At 39.0% G+C, this 25,479-nt stretch overlaps 1 protein-coding gene across 6 annotated transcripts in view; it reads left to right on the forward strand.

Moving 5' to 3' along the window:
* KCNC1 (potassium voltage-gated channel subfamily C member 1) overlaps window positions 1-25,479 on the forward strand; it is a 125,811-nt gene that overhangs the window by 12,979 nt on the left and 87,353 nt on the right. The window lies entirely within an intron of this gene.

Below are 25,479 nucleotides of genomic sequence, written 5' to 3' on the forward strand. Positions count from 1 at the left end.
TATGTACATTCTTTAAACTACTCTTCTGCAACAAGAAGAACAGTGTTGTCAAGACTCTGTGTTTGACATACAAAAGGCCCACTACAGCATCTGAAAATGTGTTGAAAACAAACTAATTGCAAGCAGTTTCCAGACATTGAGCTAACTCCTATATCAGTGATCTCGCTGAGCCTCGGATATCCTGCAGCAGCATAATTACCCTTTAGATATAAATGTTGATTCACTAAGAAGATCACAACAGGAATTACGGCACCAGATCCTGATTTTCATAGCTCCCCTTGAAGTCAATGACAGCTGCAGATGGTCTCTTCAAGTTGATCCCCAAAGGCTCTTAAGCTAGGCATTGAAAACTTCTTAAAATGTCAGTTTTGATAGCTTTGTGTATCTATTTCTCATCATCCGATAAGGAAACAGCCAGCACTTGTATCTCCCTGCATCATGAAGGTTCTGAGAGTCTTAACCATTTATGAAAATACTTCAAAAACTTCTACAGAAAGGACAAAATATAAGCAAAATATCATTGGAATTTTAAACAAGTATTAAATTACTCAGTACTATTAGGATGAAAGTCACCTTGTAAGAAAATTTAAAAGAAGGGGCACAATCACAAAGCTTCTGCCAGGTTCTTGCATGTAGGGGAGAGTTATCTTGCACATGTAGGAATCTAGGGAAGTCATCTTTATTTTCATTCTGCTAGGAGGTGGAGAACTCTGCTATGAAGCAATTAAAGCCAACTATTCCCTTATGTAGAGATTCACATAAAATAATCTCCATCAGACAGGAATTAAAATTGGGCAAAGCAGGCATCTACACTGTTCCCTGGATCTATGTGGTTATGGATTACTGCACAGAGGAGCTATGCATCCATAGGCTTTTGTTTTGGTCATTCAAGTAGCATCTTTATAAGCACCAGTTTGAAGTAGGTTTTTATTACTCTCTTCATCCAGGTCGGATTTCAAAGTAGCTGTACATGTGCTGAGAAAAACACACAAGACTGCTCTTGGATTTTATGACATTTCTTGCAAATATAAGTTTTTCCTGCTCTTGAATTCAGCAGCAGGGACTAACTCAGACCAGCGAGAAATTTCATCTTATCTCTTTTTATTCTGATTGTCCTAAGTCTATTTTAGAAGTAAGATGTACGTGTTTACAGGTGTGAAAATTGTAATAAATTTAAGCAGAGATTCTAGCTGCAGATGTTAGGAACAACAGCTCTTTTGTTTTTTTGCCACAAGGGTATCTGATCACATTGTTCATCCTAACAGCCAAACAGATTTTATTTAGTGATGCCAGTCTAATAGATGTAATTTCTGCTTATGGTAGCTGCGGGCACATCATTAATTCTAGTAACTGCAAAACTTATAGTAGAAATCTCTTCCTGTGGCATCCCTTGCTCCTCACTTTGACAGCTTTAGCAAAAGAACAACCAAAAAGAGAGATTTCTACTATAAGCTTGTATGTGACTGTCCAGACATAACAGTATTTTGGTCTAAAGATCTTCCCACAACAGCTGTGATACATACAGATGGCAAAGGGCCATCTGTACATGCAAAAAAATGCAGTGGACAATTTATGTGTGGGAACTTTGTTTACAAGACCTGTACCATGTTTATTGAGAGATCAGAAGCTGTATTTTGAGAGGCCTATCAATAAAGATTTGGATATAATTGGGAAATAACCCAGCTTGCATATTCACTACCTGCACTGCATATGGCACTGGCTGTAATCAAGAAGAATTTCAAGATGACATGAAGCTATCGAGCTGTATAATTCCTGCTAGTGCTTACTGCAAGTGCTCACTGCAGTCTTGCTATTAAAATGCCCACATGCCACAAAAACACTCTTAAACCAACTCACTAGCCCAAATTACACATTATTCTAGTTAACAAAGCTCACCACAGGCTTACAGCTTAAAGTAGAATACATTTTTTACTTAAAATACACCTAGCTTCATCAAAATGCTAAGTAGTCACTTGTGGTTTTGAATTTCCCATTATACTGACGCAGTTTTATTTTTCAAACACACACACAGAAAGAGATGAGGTAGAGGTAAAGTCACAACACATGTCGCCAGCCTCTCTGTAACATTTATCTCACAGCCTTATTTGTCTTTCAAATCCAGCTACTCATGAAGGTTGTGAGGGAAGGAAAAGATGAATTTTTGGGGAGCTGTGTTTATGGAATCTTTGCAGATGATGTTTAGGGAGCCTTCTCACAATACACTGACTTTTGGGATAAGATACACGTTTGGGAGTATCAACAATATTATATGTATTCTGTAGTTTCAGATTTAAAGATGGTCAAATAAATGTAGATGTATTTTCTTGGCAAGGAAAGATTTTTTCTTCCATTTCTCTCCCTCTTTTCAAAGCAGGTTTCTGCAAAGTTTCTTCCTTTTCTCCATGAGAAATAACCCAGTTTCCCCTCCCCCCAACATCAGTTTCTTTTTCTCACCCCACACTTACTTAATAAAAAAAGTAAAAAAGTAGAATAGTAGTTAGAAAGAAAAAACAGCTCTGCAAAGTTTAAGAGGGAGTGACTGAAAGATAAAAAGCAAAGAATTTACTGTACAAAATTTTGCTAAAAATTTTGGATAAGGAAAAAGCCTTGCCAGTTTGACATCTGCCGTACAAATATGACAAATTTTCTTGAATGTTTTCAAGGAAAAAAGGATCTCTTTTCTTTTCCAAATTGCTTTTATAATGAGTGATTTACAAATACACATCTTCTGCTTGCTATCTGTTATCTTGTTTGAGGTGGAAGGGGGGATGGGAAGGTGCTTGTTTTTAAATCAGTGAAGAAGAAAAACAGGTTTCCATATAGATCAGGAAAATACAGGCTTGCTCACAAATTATTCTTCAAATTATTCTCAGCCCTTTCTGGACATGAAACCACTCTTTATTTTAGAAGGATCAACATCATCTTGTCCTCCTTATTGCTCCTCTTTCACCCAGAGGATGTCACACCAATTCGTTTTATATTGGGCATCATTTTAATTGTTATCGAATAACTGATTTCCTGCTCACAGAGCATGGGATGCTATGCAGTAGAACTGCAGTCATCATCAGAAGGACACTCTTTTGGAGTGGAACTACAGAAAATAGTGTTTCCAGTGTAGGCAATGAGAAGGAAAATGCCTGGAGGAGGATGTAGCAACTGTAAATAAAGGATAGGAGGCGGCTTCGGAATTAGAAGAAAAAAATCACTGTGGGGAGAAGGAAATCTTACCCTTCAACGTTCACTAGACATTGAAGAACAAATAGTGTTGGGCCCTGGAAATGGAACGTAGGATGACAAATCACCAGCCTACTAGTAGAGAAACAAGACTGCCAAGAGCTTGAAATCTCAGACCGTGGCAACTCACAGCAAATTCTTTTCCAGCAAGGTGAGAACAACCTAATCAGAATAATTCAAATGAGTTAATAATATGCCAGTACATTCTGCATGTGCCGCAAGCAAGAAAGCAGCTCTCATGTGAGCCCAGGTGGAAGGGAATTTGCAGTAATAGATTTTGTGGTCAAAAGAGCATATTTTGCTTGTTGTGAGCTTGCCAGAGAACAAAAGGGCTAGGCTCCACAGTGAAAAGCCTCACGTGTTATTACCAGTGCTAGCACTGGAAAAGCCTTTGCTGTAAGGACATTTGAGTATTTTGGACAGCGTGTTCTGATGCACTCAGGTTTTCTTTGTGGCCTGTGAAGGTCAAACACCTTGACGGCTGGCACAAGTGTTTGGCAGGAGTTAAAAAAAAAAAAAAAAAAAGAGGCCAACTTCATCTCTTGAAGAACTCTAGGGCAGAGACTTAAGCGTTTCAGCCCAGCCGAGAATTATGGCCTCTACCACACACACAGAATCCTTTCAGCTGTGATCCAGGACTATAGGGGATTTCAGGAGGAAACGACTGGCATAATAAACGTACAGAGTACTTGTAGAAGTGAGAGGGAGCCACAGGCTCTTGCTCTCTCAAACTCAATGATGCCGTGCAGTTTTGGCAGCTGTTCCTATAGGTATTATTCTAGGGGTGATTCTCGTGCATTAAATCCATAAGACAAACAGCACCCCTTTGGCCTTCTTTAATCACATTGATTAAAAGAAGTCCAGGATAAATGCCTAATGAAGAGATTTGGCTTGCTAATGTACTCTGTTCACTGAGGACTCCATATGAATATGTTTAAGATTTGGTGACAGATACAGTGATGGAGCTGAAGCAACAAGGAGAGGTAAGGTGGCAGACACAAGCAGTACAGGGTTGTATAGGAATCAGAGGAATGCACCAGCTCTTGATTTGACTTCAACTGTGACCTCTGGCAAGTTGCAACTTCTTGATAGTGATTTACGTCTATAATTAGGATAATAGAACATTATTTATCTACCTCTTTTGGGTATTGTGGAGACTAATTGACAGTTGCACAATGATTTGGAGGGAAATTGGAGATACTAGATGAATTTCCAGTATCATGTTTGCTTTAAGCAAGTGAAGTGAGGACATCTATTCGACACAGAAAGAACTGAGGTTGTTCTCAAAACAAATAAGAGGGATCAGAAGGCAATCTTATCTTCGCTTCATTCCGAGTATTCATCATTACTCAGTAAGACTGATGGCAAATGAGAAAGCAAAGCTTTTGTGGACTAGGGAGGTGAAATTTAGGAATATTTAACACCATATCTATAAAATCTTTCTAAACATCTGTTAAAAATTCAGAAAATTCTTTTTGGTCTTTCAGAAGAAAGATTAATGCAAGACACACTCAGTAGAATGTGCATAACAAATGTTGACAGAGCTACTAAATAACTTCTAATTAAATAATGATAAGGGTTAAAAATTGAATACTTATATGCCCAAATAGACATTTTAAAACAAAACATACAAACTTAAAGCACTAGCAGGCTTAATCATACCCTACATTTTAACTGGCTCTGGCTTTCAGCAACCTCAGAAAGACAAAAAATGGCCTATGTGAATTAACCCGTCATCTCCATAACCTGTGTATTCTGAATAGAGATTTCAAATTGAAGGAGGAAGTTATACATCAACTCTGAAGTGGCAATAGAACAAACCCTTGATTTTTAACTTGGCTGTTGTCAAAAAACACGTTGCTTTCCCAGAACAGGCAGACTAAGTATGAGCAGAGAGCTGTGTCTAGCAAAGTGAGTCTCTTCCAAGAAGACCAACACCCTACAGAATAAGATGCCAGAACAGATGCTGTATATGCTGAAACCTGACATATGCTGAAGCTCCCTGAGCAACTGCAGAAAGGCAGAAAGCACACTGGGAACAGTCACCTTTTTCTCACCTGAGTTGGCTTTATATGCAGAATCATCTTTATATTATGAGATCTCTAACATAAAGGCATCAGATACTGAAGATAGGCAGTTCTCTTCCTGAGGAAACATTCCACCAAAAGTGGCAGGGGTACTATTGCAGGTCATGGCTGGAGGCAAATTGGTCAGGACAGATACAACAGAACAACACTTGAACCTCTTTTGCCACTGGTAGTATGTTGGGATGGGGAGTAGCCTACGTATTCTCCCGAAGGCTCAAAGAGAACGGCAGATGACATGAGTTACACATCCGTTTTGTAGATATTTCAAAACTACCTTTTGACTAGGATGCAGACCACAGAGTGTGTTGGAGGTATGTGAACATGACAAGCCCCATTCACTGGTGCCTCCTTCCACTGTAACAGTCTGGTAGTTTTTGCTACATGCAGGCAAAAAATGTCTAGGTGCCTTTGATATTGCTCCGGGGCCATTGTGCTCCTTGAAAATATGCACTGCTTTTGAAGAATTAATTCTAACTCATATTCACCATGGTTTTGTTTCTTTATAGCATACAGGGATGGCATGAAATTGTTTATATCCTGTTTGTCTAGTTGAAGGGATCAAAAGTGTAAAATTTGACCTCCTTGGGGTTTTTTCTGGAGTAGTTACTGAAGGTACCAAGAATTACTCCTCTTCCAGAGGGAAGAACAAGAGAAATCTGCTGGATTGTTAACAAAAAATCCCAACTTTCTTCCGCAGTGTTCAGTTATTATAATTAATGTGAAGTTAATCAAAACTCAAAGCAAAGCAAACAAACAAAAAAGGTAAGAAAGCAATTATATTAGAAGTATGTTCCCCAGTCAATTGCCTGCATTTCAGGCTTTAGCATTGTTATAATTTCAATACTAATGCAACTATTATGCAATTTTCTTGGACTGAATCTTACTTCAAAAGCAGAAGCTTCTCAGCAACCAACTCCTTGAGGTCTAGGCTTAAAAACTGTTTTCTCATAAGGAAAAAAAAAAGGGGGGGTGGGGGTTGAGCTTCCTTTAAAGTGCCCTTCACACTTTCAGCCTCCTCGGATGCCACCACTGCATCACAGAAGAAACTATCCAGCACCTTCCATCTTGCTTACTGCAGATCAAGTCAAGGGCACTTTGAATCATCTGGGAGACACTGCCTCAGGGTGCACAGCCCTTGCAAAAAGAAATCCTCTGGGGAAATCAGTTTATGGTAGCTTTCGTATTGTGACAGGTTAACAGCATAGGTATCCCTGTCCTTTTAGCACAGACTGGAAGAAATGGTATTTGCTAAAGCTACATAGCCAAAAAGCATACTTTAAAAATACACATTGTTTGTAACGTTTGTGACTTGGCAGATTGACTTGCACATCAGGCACGCATTTTGATCGTTAATTTTAAGCCCTAATGCAGCAGAGCAGTCTTAGCTGGCTGGTGTCTATCCTTTTCAAAAGACAAAGGAGTGCATAAATTATGTTTAAAAAGAGGTAGGCATTTTCTACCCACAGTGTAGAGTCACTGTAGGTGGATTATTACCCAGGAATACCAAAGAGGTAGGAAGTCTGTGAGTTAACCCATTCTTTGTAGTCTCCTTGCCAGCTATTGTTTTTATTGCTGACAGCCTGAATTTATCCAAATGATAGGATTTTTTTTCAGGTAGTTCAGCAGCAGAGCAGCTGCATTTCAGACAGTCAGCAGGAGTTAAAGCCCTAAAGCAAGGATTTTATTTAAAAATAATACTAAAGTAAGTCCTGCAGTAGCATCCAGTTCCCTCTGCAGATGTTTGCGACTATGAGGTTGTTCCAGTTTACTCCCATTAATATTTCTCTCACCAGACTGTGCACTACAAATGCTATATATTAGCAGAACAAAATGAACTCTAAACCATCTTACAGGTGACCAGCAGTGTGTTTACTACTGGGAAAATAGAAAGCAATAGCTTTCACACCGCAAACTGAGGCATTTGTACATCAGGATATGGGCATGACCTTTAGCTGATACAAATAGGCATAGAGATGTACGGCTTAACAGAGCTGTCTGTACTTACAGCAGTTGAGAACTTGGCCTTTTACGCAGAGCTCAAAGAAAATATTATGAATTTTGATAACGGAAAATAATCAGCATTAGGGCTGAGCATCCCTAATTCCAGTGATTTTCCTGCAAGTTGCTGACAGTGAACATCTTCAGAAATAGGACCTGTAAGAATAGCTAAAGAGGATAATTGTAAATGTTTAAGATGATTTTTAGATTGCCTTCAGTATCACTGTTCAGTTTCTACATTTAGAGTTTATGCAAAGGGAATAATATTTTTCTTGTCCATAATATCTTTTTTCAGAAAATGTATGCTTCATAAAAATGGCTTAATTCTTCCAGGACCTCTAGTGAGATATACAATTAGCAGAAATGAGAAAGTAATCCTGCTTCCCTTTGCTTAAAAAAAAGAGATTCATTGGTCACCACTGTAAATAGATCTGAACAGGTCAAAAAGAAAAAAAAAACCAAACGAAAACCAGAAGGTAAACCCAGGAGTATCTGTGCTCTGCTTAGTTCCAGCAGATGCTCCTCTAAAATCTAGTATTTCTTCTCCCTGGGAATAGTAGGAAAGGCTCAGTATTTTCCAGACAGATATGCATTTGTCACAACATCTTGGTCTTCTTCCCTGAACACCAATCATTTTTCTCTGGGAAACAAACCGAGTGCCACCAAGATGGGCAGGGACACAGCTTTGTCCCCATCCCCTCCTGACCATGCTCAGGGAGGAGGCCAAGAGTTTCTGGACAATGTAGCCCCCAAGAGAAAGACCAGGCAAGGTGAGACCGGCCCCCCTTTTGAGAGGGGATATTTTGCTGTTACAGTGAAAATAAAAGCTGCACCATGTTAGTCAACAGGGCTGGTCATGCTTGAGGACATGAATGAGAGATGAATCCCTCAAGAGAGGAGGGGAGCATAGAAACATTTCACTCCTCTCCTTGGCAGCAACATGGCAGCCGCCCTTCCTGCCTTCCTCTTTGCCATCCTCTGCAGAATCCACACTTAGTGGCTTGGCCATACTGGCTCACAAGGTGATTGGTTTAATGCTGTCACCAATAAACTGAAATTTTTATTTCTATTCTGAACCTCAGAGGTGCTCAGCAGAATGCCCATCGTAGTCAGACATCTACCCCATAACAAAGGTTACTAAATAGTAACCAGAACACCTTCACCTTCCTTCAACAGCCTGTGCATGGGATTGACTAAGGGTCCCATTTTAAATACTACACATCTGGAATTTATCCCTTCACGTTCCCATTTCTGTTTATAGCAATACTTCAGTTACTCAGTTGAGGTCCACTGTCATATATGGAGCATGAAAGTTCAGGCTTCTTGCTAAACAGAAGTCTGAGCAATGACTTTCTGATTAGTTTAAACTCCTGAGGTAGGTCTCTTAAATAAAGCACTGCTCAGCTCTTCTTTAGGAGTTCCTGAATAGTAGTATTTTGTTCAATAATTGACCCCTGCTACCTTGTACTCACTGATGTAGCTGAGCTGAAATTCTTATCTGTGATCTTGTCAGGGCTGAAATTTTTATTTTGCAACTATTTCCACTTTCCACTCGAATAAAAGAGAATACAAAGAAAGAAGAATTTCATTTCATATTTTGTAAGGGAAAGTATGGAGAATTATTTTAAGATAACATATGAACTAAGTGCACCATCAAAATATATCTAAATTCTGTTTCAAGACTGCCAAATGCGGCTACTCAGGAATCGATAGATATAGAGATTTCCAAACCCAGCTTTTCTACCGTGAAAAATTCACATAAAACTCCCACAAATAAAACCCTAAATTATTTTTAAAAGGTACTGCATCCTTTATTACTTTATCATGCTGAATGTTATTCAGTATTTTCTTGGAGGAACACCTAGAGGCCCCAGTATTGAACAAGGCCATGCTATGCTACCACATTTAACTAAGGAGACTGAGATTGCTTTCAACGGTAATTAGTATGAGCAAAAGAACCTTAAATTATAGAGATACATCCATCCATTTATATACTTAAACTCTGAGAAACGTTTTCTTCTTTTCTGCAAATGCAACGCTTAACTGGAAACTAGAAAGGACATCTTTCTACAGAAAATAGAGAAGTCCTCTCCCAGCACTAACCTCTGGGACCTTAAGTTATATTTTTAAATTCAAAAAGTTACAGGCATTTTTAATACGTTTTCATACTCTTCCTGAGCCCTGAAAAGATGAACTAGTGGCAGCCTATTTATTTCTATAGGTGGGACTTACAAGTAATTAAGTAACCCCTACAAATTTCTGATTATTTCTAAAGCATTCATGACATAGTTGTCTCACATACTCCATAGACTGCCATCTGCAGTGAGGCCTGTGGCCACCTCTATCAGAATCCCAACAATCAACCCAGTTTTTCCTTCGCGTATTCCTAAGTTTGTGCCCCTCTGCAAGAGGAGGAAAACACCAGTGGAAACGTTCATCGAAATACTACTTCTGAATACCTGTAGCTATATTTTCTTTTATTACCTACATCCTGTACCTTTTTCTCAGAATAATGCTCTCCTGTCGTAAGACGAAAGAAACTGAGTCAGTACATTAATGCCCATGTTTCCAATTTTTAATCCCATGCTACTCCAACATATTAAAATCAATTTTCCCAGGGAGAAGGATACTTTCCCCAAGGATGGCTGTCATCTTGGGTCTCGTCAGCTCTCAGATCTCTTAGCTGACCTTTTTCTTACTGATACTTGAATTATTTTTTCTTTTGTATCATCTTTTGTCAAGGATCACCCCAAGGAAAAACAGATTGAGAAGCTACTGGTTAAAGAAACTGAAAACAGAAAGGCTTAGAGCTTGGTAAGGCATCTGATGGATTCAGGCGTATGCTGTAATGTGCTCCACTATTTCTATAGAAGAATTAGATAACACACAGCTTATATAGTGTACACAGTTATTGTGACTTTCTCAGGAGGCTGACATCATACACCTCTAGTTTGCACCCTCTGTAAAGGGAAACGAATGAGGAAGCACAGCTTCAGGTTTTATCTGACTGAAGCAGGACACATTGGCAACCGCAATACTGGGAGCTCAGAGATCCAGTACAGCAGCCTGGATGTTATCCATCTAATTTCAGTATCTAATCTCTCTAGACACTTATAATATGCCACTCACTGACATGCTCCATCTTAGCTGATAGTGAAATCATTTAATAGAAGTGGGTAGTGAGGTAGGTGACAGGCTGATTGATGGCAATGTCTTCATTTAAAGCTATGCAACGATACCAGACAGAGGTCTAGAGCAGCACAGAAGAGCTCTGCCTAAATTGGTTGGTATCCATGCAAGTTTATCATGCCAAAATGTGGCTTATACAACCTACTAAATCACTTTCCTAAAAAGAAGTTGAGCTACCACAAACCCATTTCTTGAAGCGAAGAGCATCAACATCTCACAGGATACTTAACAGTGAAATCATGGTGAGAATTATCATTTCTCCCTCTTGACAGTGAGAATCTGCTTTTCCACTACCTTATGGTAACCGAAAAGAATACTGGCCTCTTGAAGCTACCTGCATTTTAGCTGTGATCTCTAATGCCTCAGCAGCAAAGCTGGTGCTGTCTGACAACAAGTATGTGTATGCACCAACACTGATCACACTCAGTGTCACAACTCTGTCCTACATATCGTGCAAGTGGGAATCAGACAGACCCTTTGAGGCAAATTTGGTGTCCATCATTTGCTGCAAATAGAAGAGGGAAGTGAGGGAAGCCAGCAAGCACCAAACACACAGGTGGAAATATAGAGATGCTCCTATAGAGGGCGAGTCCTGCATATTAATACCCATAGTTAATACTTTGGAAAAACTTTGCCTCTCTTTCTTCACAGCACTCCTGCTCAGAGATTCCAGAAGGATAGACTGGAATGCCATAGAAAGTCCATTCTTGATAAGGCTCCAGTCAAACCCTACAGGCCAGGTTTCATGTAAAGGAAGAGAGGACTGTACAGAGCTTAGGGAGCAGGAAGGTCTCTTTCTTTCCTTTCTTGAGGGCCTTGAGCACATGAGGTTAATAATTGTCTGCTATTCTCTGTTCCTTAAGCCCAGCTGGTTCTAGGGACAGTGATGGCAGAAGAGTCCTGGTCCACCCTAGTATTGCCATGGAGATGCGACTGGACCACAACCACAAATTCCTTCAAATCCAACAGGCTTTTAGTCTGTAGCCAACCTCTTGTTCTGCCCTGTGGAAAAAGATAAAGGTGAATTAGATCCTTTTCACCTCCACCAACACTCTCCGGGAAACAGAATCCAGACAGTTTCAAACCCTCTGTTCAGGAGTGACTGAATGTTCTGAATACATATTTATTTAGCTCATATGGAAAAATCAAAACATATTCCCTTCAATTCATAAAAACATATCTGGAGCTGATGGCTAATTCTTTCCCAGTTCTTCCAATCTCCATTCAAGCTCTGCCTTTTGGGGCTGTTTCCAATCCAATGGCAGTACAAACACAAGCTTTCAGTAAAACTTGCATTGTCCAAGGTGCTCAAGTGGGCATAACTAAAAGCATTTCTGTAGGAAAAGCTGAATTTATGTTATTTGCAATGAACCTGTGACATACCAGCATTTTATACCCTTTGAGCAGCAGGAATAAGATGAAGAGAGATTTTATGCTAGTGATTGTCTGTCTTAATGGAGGAGCTTTATCTCTCCCTGTGCTGTGCGTTGTTGCAGTTTCTGTGGTAACGACTGACTGCAGAAGTGGTGGCACAGAAGTCAGTGTATATTGCTAGCATGTAAACAATGCTTACCTTGGGGTCTGTTTTACATACATACTTCGACTTATGTTCTACGTTCAATTTCTGGAAAGGTAAACTGTTAATGTCTACAATATTTATTACTTGTATTTTGGAAGCCATTGAGTAAATGCTCTATATGAAGTAAATGTAACTTCTAATTTAGAATAAAATCCATTTGAGTTTTATCCATACAGGGAAAATTAATTCTTTAGTCCAATGTACAAAATACTTTCAATGAAAATCCGAACCAGAAAAGTATAGAGTAAAAATGTATCAAATATATACACATATAGAGGAGCCAACCCAAGCAAACAGAAGATGACATGACATGAAGGATAAGAGCAAGTAAAGCTTTTTTATATTCCATTTTCATGGAAGAAGTTGATGTGTGTTAATGTCAGGGAGCAAACTTAGGTCAGAATACAAAAGCTGTGTAAGCACTTCAACTGACTGAAATGAAGTGATGAAAACGACCAGGCTTAATAGCTTTCATTTAAAAAGACAGTTCATATTCCCAGTTATGGTCTCAGTAACCATACGCAAGACCTTTAAAATAACTCAGGAAATGCCTTCAGAAATCAAGACTGCAATGGTCGGTGCCATTTCTTTCACTACCCACATTTACTCACACCCTACTTCTCTAGAAACACATTCTCAAAATGGAAGCAACTTCTCAACACCAAGCAGTGTTTCTGGTTTACTGAATTCGTGCAGAGTACCGAAGTTTCATTGAGTAGAAACTAAGGCACACAGACCAATTTGTTTAGTCATGAAAATAACAGAAGAATGGAAGACAAACAAGTTGCGAGGATGGAAACTCCTGAACTACTTTTCTGCCAGCTTCTCACAATCCACATATGTTATATGAAATGTGTTTGTGTTGGCTAGGAGAGAGGACTAGCTGTTTAAAAAATGGGGCACAGTCATTCCTTTCTCTCAGTCCGGTTCAGAAGAGCGCTCTTTAACACAGTTTTAGGCTGTTGTAACCACAGCATTCTCAATTAATAATGTTACCAAATATCCCATAGAAATACCAGCCACTTTGCAGCCCAAATCCTACTGCAGTCAAAGACAGATTTATGCTAGCAGAAGCAAGAGCTACTTATGGACATCACTTGATGTACTGGTTGCATTGCCAAAACCAAACAGCCCCAGAATAATATACTGTGCTTGAAACCCCCAGTTGTTCTGCTGTTGGATGTGACCATGGCAAAGCTGACCTCGCTTGGCTGTGGTACCCATGAGCCAGGGCATTATAATGGAAGTTTTCAGCTCATCCTGCAGCATTGACTTAGCAGTGCTACAGCTGCATTTCCAGCTGGTACAGCACAACCTTTAGTGTTATATTATTTCAGTTTCTGAGTGGAGGTGGACAGTGAGTTGCTTTTCACAGAGAAGTCCTCCTAGGCAATTCTGCTGTTTGTCTTTTAGAATTTCCTTTCACAACAGGCAAGAGCTATTCCCATCACCTCCTGGCTCTTTGTCATTGCTTTCCATCATATCAGGCTGTCACCACCAGGACCGCTGCAGAGCTGCAAGCGTATTGCAGTCAGCACTGCTTCACAGCAAGGGAGATGGCCCTTGGAAGGCAGGCAGCAGCCGCCTTCTTCCAGCTCAACAGCTGCTCTGCTGGGGACAGCCTCAAGTCACCCAGAGCTACTCTCACACCAGAGGCACCGAGACTGCCTAACACTACAGCACAAGCAAGAGAGAGGAAAAAAGTGAAGTCCCAAAGGCCACACTAAAGATGTCCCCCATAGATTAGACTTGTTTTAATCAATTAAAATTACACACCTGTCATTTCTCCTAGCTGTAGCTTCTCCTTCATCTCTCAGTACGATCACATAATATCCTCAGTCAGTTCAGAAGGACAAATCTGGGTCCAATCCACTTTCAGTTGGGGCTTATTCCTACTCAGGATTTTTAGATAACTCTGTGTTTGAGGACAGTGTGCTAGGATACAATCCATATACTTGGAAAAGGATAGTCAGCAGCCTGTCTATCCAGAGGCCTCATTTTGCATGAAGAATTCAGGGCTCAATTCAGACACTTATTTCCATGAAATATATTACCTTGTAGATGTAATGTTTAAGGCAACTGATGGATACTGAAAGAATTTTAAAGCATCCTAAAAGTACTTGGTATTTAAATTTGCCAAATTCAAATAATAAAGAATTATTTCAAAAGAAACTGCACTTAACTGGTACCCTTTTAAAATTCCATTACAGATTTGTCCTTTTGAGAAATTAGATGGTTAACTGTAGAACAACTTCATTATTTGGTATCTTCTAAACAAAGGAGAGACATGAATATCCATTCTTCTACAAATTGCTAACTCAGATTTTACTGAGGCTAACACAACTTTTTCAAATAGCAATGAATGTAATTTTCAGGTTAACTACAAATTTGCTAATTATTTGGCCAGCATTTTACTACATCAACAGAAACATTGCTCCGTGGTTTTATCTAGTTACAGGAGAAATACGTCTCATTGCTTGAGTACATAAACCATCATCTGCCCTTTGGTTTAGAAGAGAGATATTTTTAAATTATGAGTGGCTAATATTTATCCTGGAATTGAAACAGGGTTAATATCTATGCTATTCCTCAGACTTAAATAATCAAACGTAAGCATTATCCCAACGTAAGCAGAAAGGGAAAGCAAGGTATGTGCAAAACAATCAGTCATTTCAGGACAGTAATGAATATTTCAAGATGCCATGGGTTTAAACATTTCCCCAGATATTAATTGTACGGCCCTTAGAGATCTGCAAGCACTTCATTATTGACCGCAGTGGGAACAGAACCTCACCTGTCTTCAGTTCTTCATACTTGACCAAACAATTCATTAGATATTGACAGATATCGGGGACAGCAGGATTTTTATGCTGCACCGATGCTAAATACAGCAATTGGAAGCAGTCTCTCTGGCCAAGTGAATTTTGGCCATCAGAGACAGCATTTCTGTAACTACTCCTGACAGGAAGAATTATTTTCTTGAGTATTTTGCTAAAGATTTTAAAGCCTGTATTAATAATTTGTGTGCTTCTAAACTGAATGAGAAGTTGGTGCCAATGTTTTCTTATGGCTTTGTTCAGAATCACTTACCAGTCTAGCTTTTGCTTAAAATGTAGATGTTCTTCACAGTTTCCTGTGAAGACAACATGTCATCAGTATAACATCCCCGAAGTCTTTCAAGACAATGTCCATCTCCTCCCCTCCTTCATATTATCAGTGTGTTTTAAGGAAGATTATTCTTCAGATCAGTGCCAGCAAGGAGCAGGCTTGCCACAACTGTAGCAATTGTTTCAGCTGATGGTCTTACCTCTCGTGTGCTCAGAAGTCACCATCAGAAAACTAGACTGCTTCAGGCTGCTGCTGACCACACTCCATCACAGAGCAATGCCAGGGCACACAGGGACACCCTGTGCTCTTGTGGGCAGGTCAATGATAAACAAACATCTCGGGTGTAATAAAGACACGTAATCTAGCTTTTCTGCCAGTGTAGATGGGCATTGCTCAAAGCACAGTCTTACCCTGCGCTTCTGATTAGGCAATTATTTCTTCTGGGAGCAAAGATGTTCAGTGAAACAGTATATTAATGACTAAGGTTTCACATTTCTGTTTAGCTAGGAGGGTTCTGGCTAGAAGAAAGCCTTGAATGCCAAGAGATCTATATAAAGAACATAGCCTTAGTGATTAGGTCCTAGGATGTGGGATGCAAAACAAAAACAAACAAACGAGCAAGAAACAAAGACCTAGATTTGTGGTCCAAACCAAGAAGCCCAGAGCACTCGTGGAGAGTCCCACAGTAAAGGAAGTGCCGTGAGTGAGAATACAAAGTACTACAAAATCATCAGTTATTTAAGGCAGAACTGGTAAAAATGAATTGGAAAGTTTCCAAAGGATGCCTTTTTGCTTTATTATTTATAATGGCAGCTGCTTTGTATAAACTACCTTACACAATTGTTTTTGCCTTCTCTTGCTTTATCTTACTTTCCTTGACAGATTCTACCAGAACTGTTTAAATAATAATTTGATGTGCTACATGCAGATTTTCCTCTGTCTGCTCTCTGCCCTCACAAGCATGCAACCCCGTAGTTTTATTGCATATTGCACAGGGATTCACCATGCAGTTTCTTCACATAAAAATACTGCTTTGCTTTTAGACAGAAAAGGTTTGACTTTCTTGAATGCCATCCAGAGACACAAGAATTTAAGGGAGGGAGAGGACATTACCACTATGACACTTAAAGACAATTGTCTCCTTAGGGTTACACAATAATCCCCATTTGCATTCTGTGCTCTATCCATGTGCGGAGCTTTCAGCAACACTAGAAAAAGAGCCAGATAGAGAAAAGAGAATAGAGAAATACAAAACTGGTTAACAAAGTAGAGTTTTTTGCTTTTTGAGTACATTGCCCGGTTAAGAAAAGAAATACATTTATTTTGCAAGGACTCTTCAATTAATGTCTTCTGAAGTACTTTGCAGTGTTTGAAAAATTTTTTTTTTTAAAAAAAAAGAGATTGATAAGGGGTACAAAGAGATATAGATTCAACTGAAATATTAGTTCATATTCAATCTGATATCAAAAATCAGTGAAGTAAATACACATAAGAGGATACAAGTGACAGGAGCTGCAGGAGTTGATAGCAATCAATCATGTGGAACAGCTGAGATGTAACTCCATTTTAGGACAACCAGAACAGATGTAGACACAGGCAGAATTTGCTGGACAGGTTGGAGTAATGAGACAATTTCAATGTGTAAATATAAGAAAAGGACATGACTGAATTTGTTTGTAATTTTGCTCCGTTGACAGTGACAGAAAACCACAAGTTTGTTCTTTTAGGCAGGTTGGGCAAAGAAGGGCATGCCCAAATGTTACATGCAGTTTTTTTCAGTCGTGTGTTCAAGTTACACATGTGCTCCCCCAGTTAATTGAATGAAATTGTTTAGAAAGTGGTTTTACTTGCCCATAGAATAACATCTGGACTAGATACGTGATTTTGGGGGCATTTTTTGATTTTGGTTTGGGGCTTTTGTGTTTTTTCGATACACACTAAATTCAGGTTTTCTAGGGTGAAAGGAGATAAAACAGAAGCCAGGTCTGATGTGACACTAGCTCAAGTAGGATAACAATGGTGCTTTTGTGTATACAACCTTTTAGCTAAAGTCACTCAAATTTACGGTTCAGCATTAGCAGTTAGACTATGAATTTCTATGTGATGCTTTAAAACAGAAAGCTTTCTTCCCAGTGTCATGAAGCCACATGAAGCCATGACTTGGAGATAGCCTTTGGTTGAATAAATTTTAAGGGTAAGAGCTCCAAGTATACTTGAGACCACAGCACACTTCAAAGGTCATTATTTATCACCATTCATCAAACAGGAAGCAATTAATTTTTAATGGAAAATCAAGTCAATACATCCAAGGCCTTTTTTGACATGCCACAGCTTTATGAACTGCTGGGAGAAAATGAGGTAGCCTGTTGGGAAGCAGGAAATCTTTTATTTACTAGTGAGGAGAACCCTAGCTGGTGTCTCTTGTCCTGTGGTATGTAAGGTAAAACACAGCTAGGTATTACAGCAACATTCAAAAGCACATAGCTCAACTATTTCCCTATCACACACAGCCTGTTGTCCTTCTTTCCAAATAATTACAGCATGAGTAAGCACTGCTTACCATTTCACCAAACAAAAGTAATGCTAGCAAGGCACATTGCACACAACCAAAATGAAAAAAAACAGCTAACAAATATAGTCAGAATGAACCAGGTTAGTTTAATCCCACTCTGATTTAATGACACTTGTTTAAAAATTATTCAGCTTCCTTAGGGAAAAAAAAACCAAAACAAAACAGAGAGAAACTGCATAACCACATTGCTTCCAAAACCCAATTCATTTACACAAACCTCCTCTGAATAACATGCAGCTCTGATTGGCTACAGTTGACACAAAAGTCACAGATCCTGATGATTTCCATGCTAAAGCAGAAAACTAAAAGGACTTCTAAGCTAGTAAGAATAGAATTATTAGCTGTTATTTAAGAAAGTCTTCCCTTCTGGCCCCTCCAAATCCAGCTTTCCTACCATCTTTGGCAATTCTAACACATCTGTCTCCACAGAACTACTACATTGCTGGAACAGGATGGAAAAACATGACTATATTTTCCAGCACAAGGATAAACAGGATGCTAAACTCAGATTATTTCTCACTAGGATCTTTGAACAAAAAAATAGCAGTAACAAAACATTTCTTCATCCTTCTGTGTGTGTTGCAGAGAACACCTAAATCAGGGGCTGTGCTACTGGGCTTAGCGTTACGCATTTTGCCACAGAGATCATGGAAAATTTTTTTCACAGAGCTTGCTTTGTGAAGGGCAAAATCTTGACAAACCATTAGTGATGTTTTTTTGGCACAAAAGGATAAGAAATTAACTAGGAGCAAGACTTTTCTTGATTTAACTCTAACAGGAAGTGATGTTTTGGAAATAATGAAGTAGAAAGCAGTTCCACTACCACCAGTATATCATCTGTATTTTACAGTTGCCACTGTTCAGTATTGCATGGATCCTCTGAATACTTACAGAAGGTGGAAAGCCAGGTAGACTGAAAAGTACAGAGGAATGAGTACTGATGGTGTTGGCTGGACCAGCTGAGCATGAACCACAACTGGAAATGCAAGAATGCATTCCACAGTTTTTTGAGCAAACATTACAGTCTCGGCCCCTCTGTAGTGACGGGAATTAGGAGTTAATGGGCCCATATATGGTCTCACACCACTATTACTGTAGCCATTGCATTGATTTTAGATTATTGCTTTACTGATTTACAGGGACTCTGAAGAGATCAAAACCAAACTACTGATCTCCCCGCTCCTTCCCTTCTTGTATATAATTGCCCAAGAATCCATACACAACACAGTTGGTCAGATTTAGCCCTACCATAATTCTACTGCGTTCAATCTGAAAGCTCTACTGTGACATGAAATTTGGTCTTGTTTACTGTACTTAAAGTTCTAAAGAGATTATTCTAAGCTTAGTATAAATCACTACGGCAAAAAGTCTGCATGCAAGAGTGGGGATTTACAGGCTACTTAATGACTTATCTGTACTCTCCATTTCATTCTAATGAAATAACTGGAGCTCTCTGACCCTATGAAAGGTTTTCAGTACCAAAGAATCATTAATAAAGATACATAACTGTGATGTTACAAAAAACCCCAACCCTCTGTCTCTTGTCCTGCAGTTCTAAAACTAACTTAAGTTCAATGTAGTCCATAAGCATCAGAAAGTATTGAAAGTCTGCCAATGTCCACAGGAAGATTAGAGTTAATTGGTAGTGATCTTTGAAAAGAAATCAGTTTGGGAACATTAAAAGGGAAATGTAAAGTGATGACTTACCACTAAGTCATGGGAAATATCTTTGCTAGGCAGTTGCAGTAATTAGAGAGAGAGGCAAAAAGGAAAAAAAAAAATGACCCCAATCTAGCAAAGGGCTCATATAACTTAAACCCATTTGAACTGGGCATCAAAGTTATTCACTCTTCAGAATTAAATATGTATTTCTTGCGTAGCTGGACCAAGGCCCAGAAATAGGAGACATAACACATCTCTCCCTTTCATTTTGAAAACTGCTTTAATTATATATTGGTGATCCAATTATATATTGGTGATTAACCCTCAGCTCTATGGAAACAGCCTTTCAAGTTTTGCAGTTCTCAGTCTACCCAGTTTTAGACCCAGAGTACAAAATAATAATAACTAAAATGCCAGGTACTTGCCAACACAGGTGCTCCAAATGTTGAATATTGTATGCGACATGGTGTGGCACAGCACTGCAGACTCTCAGCATCTGCCTCCAATATCCCAAAAGCCAAGACTGCTTCAAGTCATCAGCCTGTCCCTCACCCTCACTGACAGTCAAACAACACCCAGAAGCCTGCCTTTGGCAGGAGTGCCCCTTACCCAGCTGAGGGGCATCTGCCTTGCCTGCCTTACTCCATCTACCTGCACCCCACAGCTGGGTCTGCCCAGTTGTACCCATCTGCCTTGCCAGTCTCACACGAACCCAACCCATTTCTTGTAATTCTCTCTTTGAACCAATGTTGTCTGTTGCTTCTGAAAGATGTGGCTGTTCTCCTTGGGCACCAAGAGTAAAAGCGTTTTTGCAAAAGCAAGGAAAAAAGGGATGGGGCCCTTCTCCCCATTAAGGAGCCAGCAGCAGGCATTTAAGATGATTTTCTCATCCTAATAAGAAGGGAAGATGCTCAACAGTTTTTAAAAACTGCTCCAGTTTTAGCCAGATACCAGCTTGCATCCCTAAGAGCCCTAAAAGCCAAATTAAAGGAACCATTCCCTGAAGCGGCATCCTGTTCTGCCTTCTTGATTTCAAAGACAGGTATCTAGGATCCTATAGTTCACTGTACTGCTCTGTCACTTGACCATAAAGAAAGGATTTTTCAGACTATGTTCATTTTGTCAACTATTTTTCCCCTTTCAGAAGGCCTACAGTAAATACACGTTTCACTGAAATCAAGGACAGCACTCAATGATTTGATGCTGGGTCAGTATTTCAGTTCATCTCTTGTCCTGAGGTTAATTTTTAGACATGCATAAGGATTGCATGATTGTGTGGCTCCTTTTTAAGAATGGGAAAATTCAAGGCTAGTGATAGGCCTGAAACTCTGGTTGTGCCCTGGCCAATGTTTTTCATGCAAAATACAGACTTCATTCTCACCTCTAGCATGGAAGCATGGCCAACACCACTTACCTGCATATTCTCAGTGTTCCCGGCTGTGCTTATGAGACAATTTCAGTACAACACCCTAAAAATCACTGAAATGCAACAACACTGTTGCACATTTATTGCTTTTAACCAACTATAAAAACTAAAATGTAAGCTTTGTTTCCCTCCATTGCTTTTGAGAGAAAGCCAACCCTCACTCCACAAAGTGTTATTTGCCAAATGCTCCTACCTTGCCAAACCATTAAATGTAAACCTTTTTAAATAGCGCACAGGATATACATATAAACCCTAGACAGGTTTTGAATGACTCTACATCTCCATTCTTTCCCTTTGGAGTCATACAAGTGCTATTTAAACATCATACATGTTTTAATACACTGTCATTACTCCATAACTTTAGTCAATTACTTCCCAAGCACAACCAAAGTAATCTTTTTCACTTAGCACTAAGGACTTGGAGACAAGGCTGTTATGGAATAAAAAGTTCTGCCTTAAAGAGGCCAAGCTTTTTTAGATAGCCCCAGAGGAGAGATGAGGTGAGGGATGGGGTCTACAAGTCAACTAAATCACTTTGAATCGACAGTGCTACGTTGATTCTAATGTTATATTAACTGTGCAATTAACTGAATTGATCCAAGCAATCATCTTTTCCTTATGAGGTATTTTTACTTCGTCACTTCAATCAAAAAAAAGAAAGAAAAGGAGTAGAAACTCAAGTCCAAATCATTTAACTTTTAAAGAAGCTTGACATACTTATATATTTCCAAATTCAAATCCACAACCGATATAATTTTGCTTCCAGGTTCCACATTTAAAGCTGCAAAGAAGTGCACCTACTTTCATTGAAGAATCTAAGAGATTTATGCTTATTTATGCAGTGCCCTACACAAAACATAGCTGGCAGAATTTTAATTTCTATCAAACTCAGATTGCAGAAAGTCTTTCCAGACTGATCTAGAATCAGTACCATGACCTATTTTGAACCCAGTCAGGACTCTAAAATTAACAACAGCATCTGGTAGGAAACTTGAAAAACTGCCATTCAAAAGGTAATAAACCTCAAAACAATTCCAAACAAGTTAGGAGAAATGTGCTACTGGTAATATTTTCCTGCTTTTCAAAGAGAATGCTCTTACTGCTTGAAACCCATTCAATTAGCAGACTAGAATTGCCTAGACAAAGTCCTTAACTGCAGAAACTTTACATTTTTAGTCTCTTTTAATTACTTTGATTTAGACAAAATGAAGCCACTTAAGACCTGGCAGAAAATAACCCAATTAATATTTCACTTCTCATCAAGTCTTTAAATTAATTATGCATTCTGATAAAGGCTTAAGGACTTGTTTCTGACAGCTGGTGACCATTTTTGTCTTAAACCAACAATGCCTTTAAACACATGCTTAACTTAACTGCCTAAAAAGTCCCTTCAGGGTCAATCATTCTTTTGATGGTCATAAGAAGCGAGGCAGAGGAGATCACCAGAACCTGAGAGTTTAGAAACTGGCAAAAAAGAACTTTTTTTAATAAAAGAGAAAAAATGATCAAACTTGAAAAATGTAATGAAGCAGGCAATAATTCCCATTTCTGATGTCTAAACACATTACAACGGTTGTAACCTCTAGTCTATGTATTCCTTCCTGTAAGATTTTTGAAACATTTTGTATTCCCAAAATAAAGGGGAGTTAGTCATAAAAAAAACATGAGTAAAAAGAATTAAATATACAACTTTCTTCTAAAGTCTCTAAATACAAAAAATCCCAACCCCCTACTGAAATATTTCTCTTTTTTTCCACAATGAGATACCTAGACACCATGGCTCTCACCTCACTGTCCTTTGCAAAATGCAAATTGACACTGGCACTACTGAGAATTTCAGCCAACCAAGTACCCCATGTAAAGAATGATAAAGAAGTATAATTGCCTTGTCCCTAAAATAATAATAATAATAATCATCATCATCATCATTGTCATCTAAATGTGCAAATCTATCTGCAGCCCTGAAACCAGGTTACCTAATAGCCAGATTCAGAGTCTCCTCATGAAACTCCCATTTACTGCCAAAAGAATTCTATGTAAAAATGAGAAGACTAGGTCCAAAGAAGATGCTTCTAAACAGAGTTTAAAATAGAAATATATATATTCTGAGTTCAGTACAAAACACAGAAATCAGCAAATTAACATAGTTTGTGTTGCTACTGTGTGTAAAATAAATGAACCAATGGAAATGAGGATAACAACTGACTATTCAACACCATGAGTGGAAATAAGGATACCAACTGACCATTCAACACCAAGTATATTACTAAGGACATAAGTTTTGTAGAAGGCTTGAGTAAGTTAAAATGTAAAATGTCTCAAATTATTAACCATCAGTGGAGCTAGACTAACACAAATCTTCCATTTATCTTAATGGCAGCTACTTGTCAGCCATGAGTGTATGATGATCTTCCTTCCAATTTCAACTGAATAAGCAGGACAAGCATATGATGTCCTGCTCAGCCAAGAATTCAGGGACTGTAAGCCAAGCATTCTCTTATATGTTTTTAACATTCATGGTAACAGATAAAAACTAACAACTACAAAACCCAAAACAAACAAAAAAAACCCCACCAAAACAAAATGCAAAAGCCCCACAACTTTTGGCAAAGTCTTGCATAAGCTGTTTGTAGGTAGGTAGCAGCTGTAATCCTTACTGTGACCTTCAGCTCCTTCAAGCAAAATCACCTAGAAGTGATCAAAATCAGAAATGCATGACGTTTTCACTCCTGTCTTTTAATTTCCTTGTGATAAAATGAGGATAATTAATCCCCATAACTTCTCCATTATTAGAGCAGATAAGGCTTTTAGGCACTTTAAATGTTAGAAGTTTTCTATTACTTTAACCAAGGGCAAAGTCCATTGAAGCAGGGATGAAACTAACCTGGAATTCAGGATTTTACCAGTGTAGTTCTGTAGCATCCACAGCTGAACACAGGCAGGTAGCAGCTGGACGGTGCTACAAGTAACACCACTGTAAGAAAACAAAACTACCCCCTAAGCCACCCTTTGACTGGAAACTTTGGTTTTATTTTTTACTTTTCATGGTGACAAATAGTTGGTTATCACTCTGGGAGAAAGGTCTTAGTACAGGCACAGGATTATCTAAGAACTGCTCATTACAAGCTCCAGTACAGCTAAGAATGCTGGGATAAAACGAGAAGCAACAAAGTGACTTGAAATTTGATAAAACCATTGCTCAGGAGGTATTTCATAGTTTCTTGATCTGGCCTTACGCTTTTGGCATTTGCAAGGCTTTTCTTTATCATTAGGAAGAAAATAGCTTTCCCTCCTCATTCTCCTACATTGCACTGGCTCACTGAAGTTCAACATTGCATGAGCTAATACAAGTCTCTTAGTTTATGGCCTTGTATTTCTATTTGGAATAAAGTAACTGGTCTCAGGCTATTACTTGTTTTTTCTCTGTGTTCCAAATGCTGTGCACGGGATGCAGTCTGAATGGAAGACAGCAAGAAGCCCAAGACCTAATAGTAGAAGTTCACATTGTCACTGAAAGCGAAAAAGTGTTCTGTGCTGGTATTGTTAGTTGTTCCACAAGGATCCTAAAACTGATAGGAACTGTTTTATTTTATGCTAAGACAATATACTGCTCTTAGGAATAGTTGAAGATCTGTTATGGTTCCTCAGGAAGGCATTGCTGGAGAAGAGTTTCTGTCAGAAAGCTCAGTTTCAGTTTTGAACTGCTGAAATGAAGCACTCTTCAGATATGAAAGCTTAGCTTAGGGCCCATATGCAAGGCAGGTGCAGGTCACAATATCCAAATCTCGTTTCTTAAAGATCTAAATGGAAAGAATGACAAATCAGAGTTGGCATCTCTAGATCCATCTCTGACTGAGAAAGTTTTCACATCAATAAAATTATTCAGTCGCATGACTGGACGCAATTTAAACTACTTTCCTGTGTTACAGAAAATAAAATATGTACAGGAAAGGAAAATCATCTGCATTCACTGCAGTGACTGAGTCTGGGCTGAGTTCCAGTCTCATTAAAATGAGAAAATCATGGGCCAGTCCAATATGTTGGCACAGACAAACAAGCAGTAAAGGAGTTCCTCCCTCCCTGCTTTCCTCATCTTGACATTCACATATGAGGACAAGGACAAGTGTCAGTATTGCCGCACATATAAACATAGCGAGGATGGTACAAATAAGTTGGTGTAAAGATTTGTAATTAATGTTCAAAGAGAGCAGCAGGTAGCTCTTCTGCAGGTGTATGTAGTTAAGAGTTTTGTGTTGACAGTTTGCTATTCTGGAGGTGGCCCCTGTTTTATCCATGTACACAGCTTCAGCCTTTTGGAAATCTGAAGATTTCTTCCACAAATACCGTTGATCTTAAAAAGACAATTGCTTCCTCAGTGCCCTGCTCTGAGAAAAGATACCAGCATCAGAAAGCTGGGCATATTTTGTGCTGTTCTTAACATCATCGCTCCTCTCTTAGTGGAGATCCTGTTGAATTAGAGCTAGTCATTTCTGGCAGATCAATGCTATTGCAACTAGACTGGTTGTGAAGTTGCTACGGAATAGCATCACTTCAAAGAATCTGAAACTATTTCTATCCTAATTCACTTTCTTACAATGCAGATTTGTAATGGAGAAGAGCATCT

Source organism: Cuculus canorus, chromosome 5, assembly GCF_017976375.1.
Source record: "Cuculus canorus isolate bCucCan1 chromosome 5, bCucCan1.pri, whole genome shotgun sequence".
Lineage (NCBI taxonomy): Eukaryota > Metazoa > Chordata > Aves > Cuculiformes > Cuculidae > Cuculus > Cuculus canorus.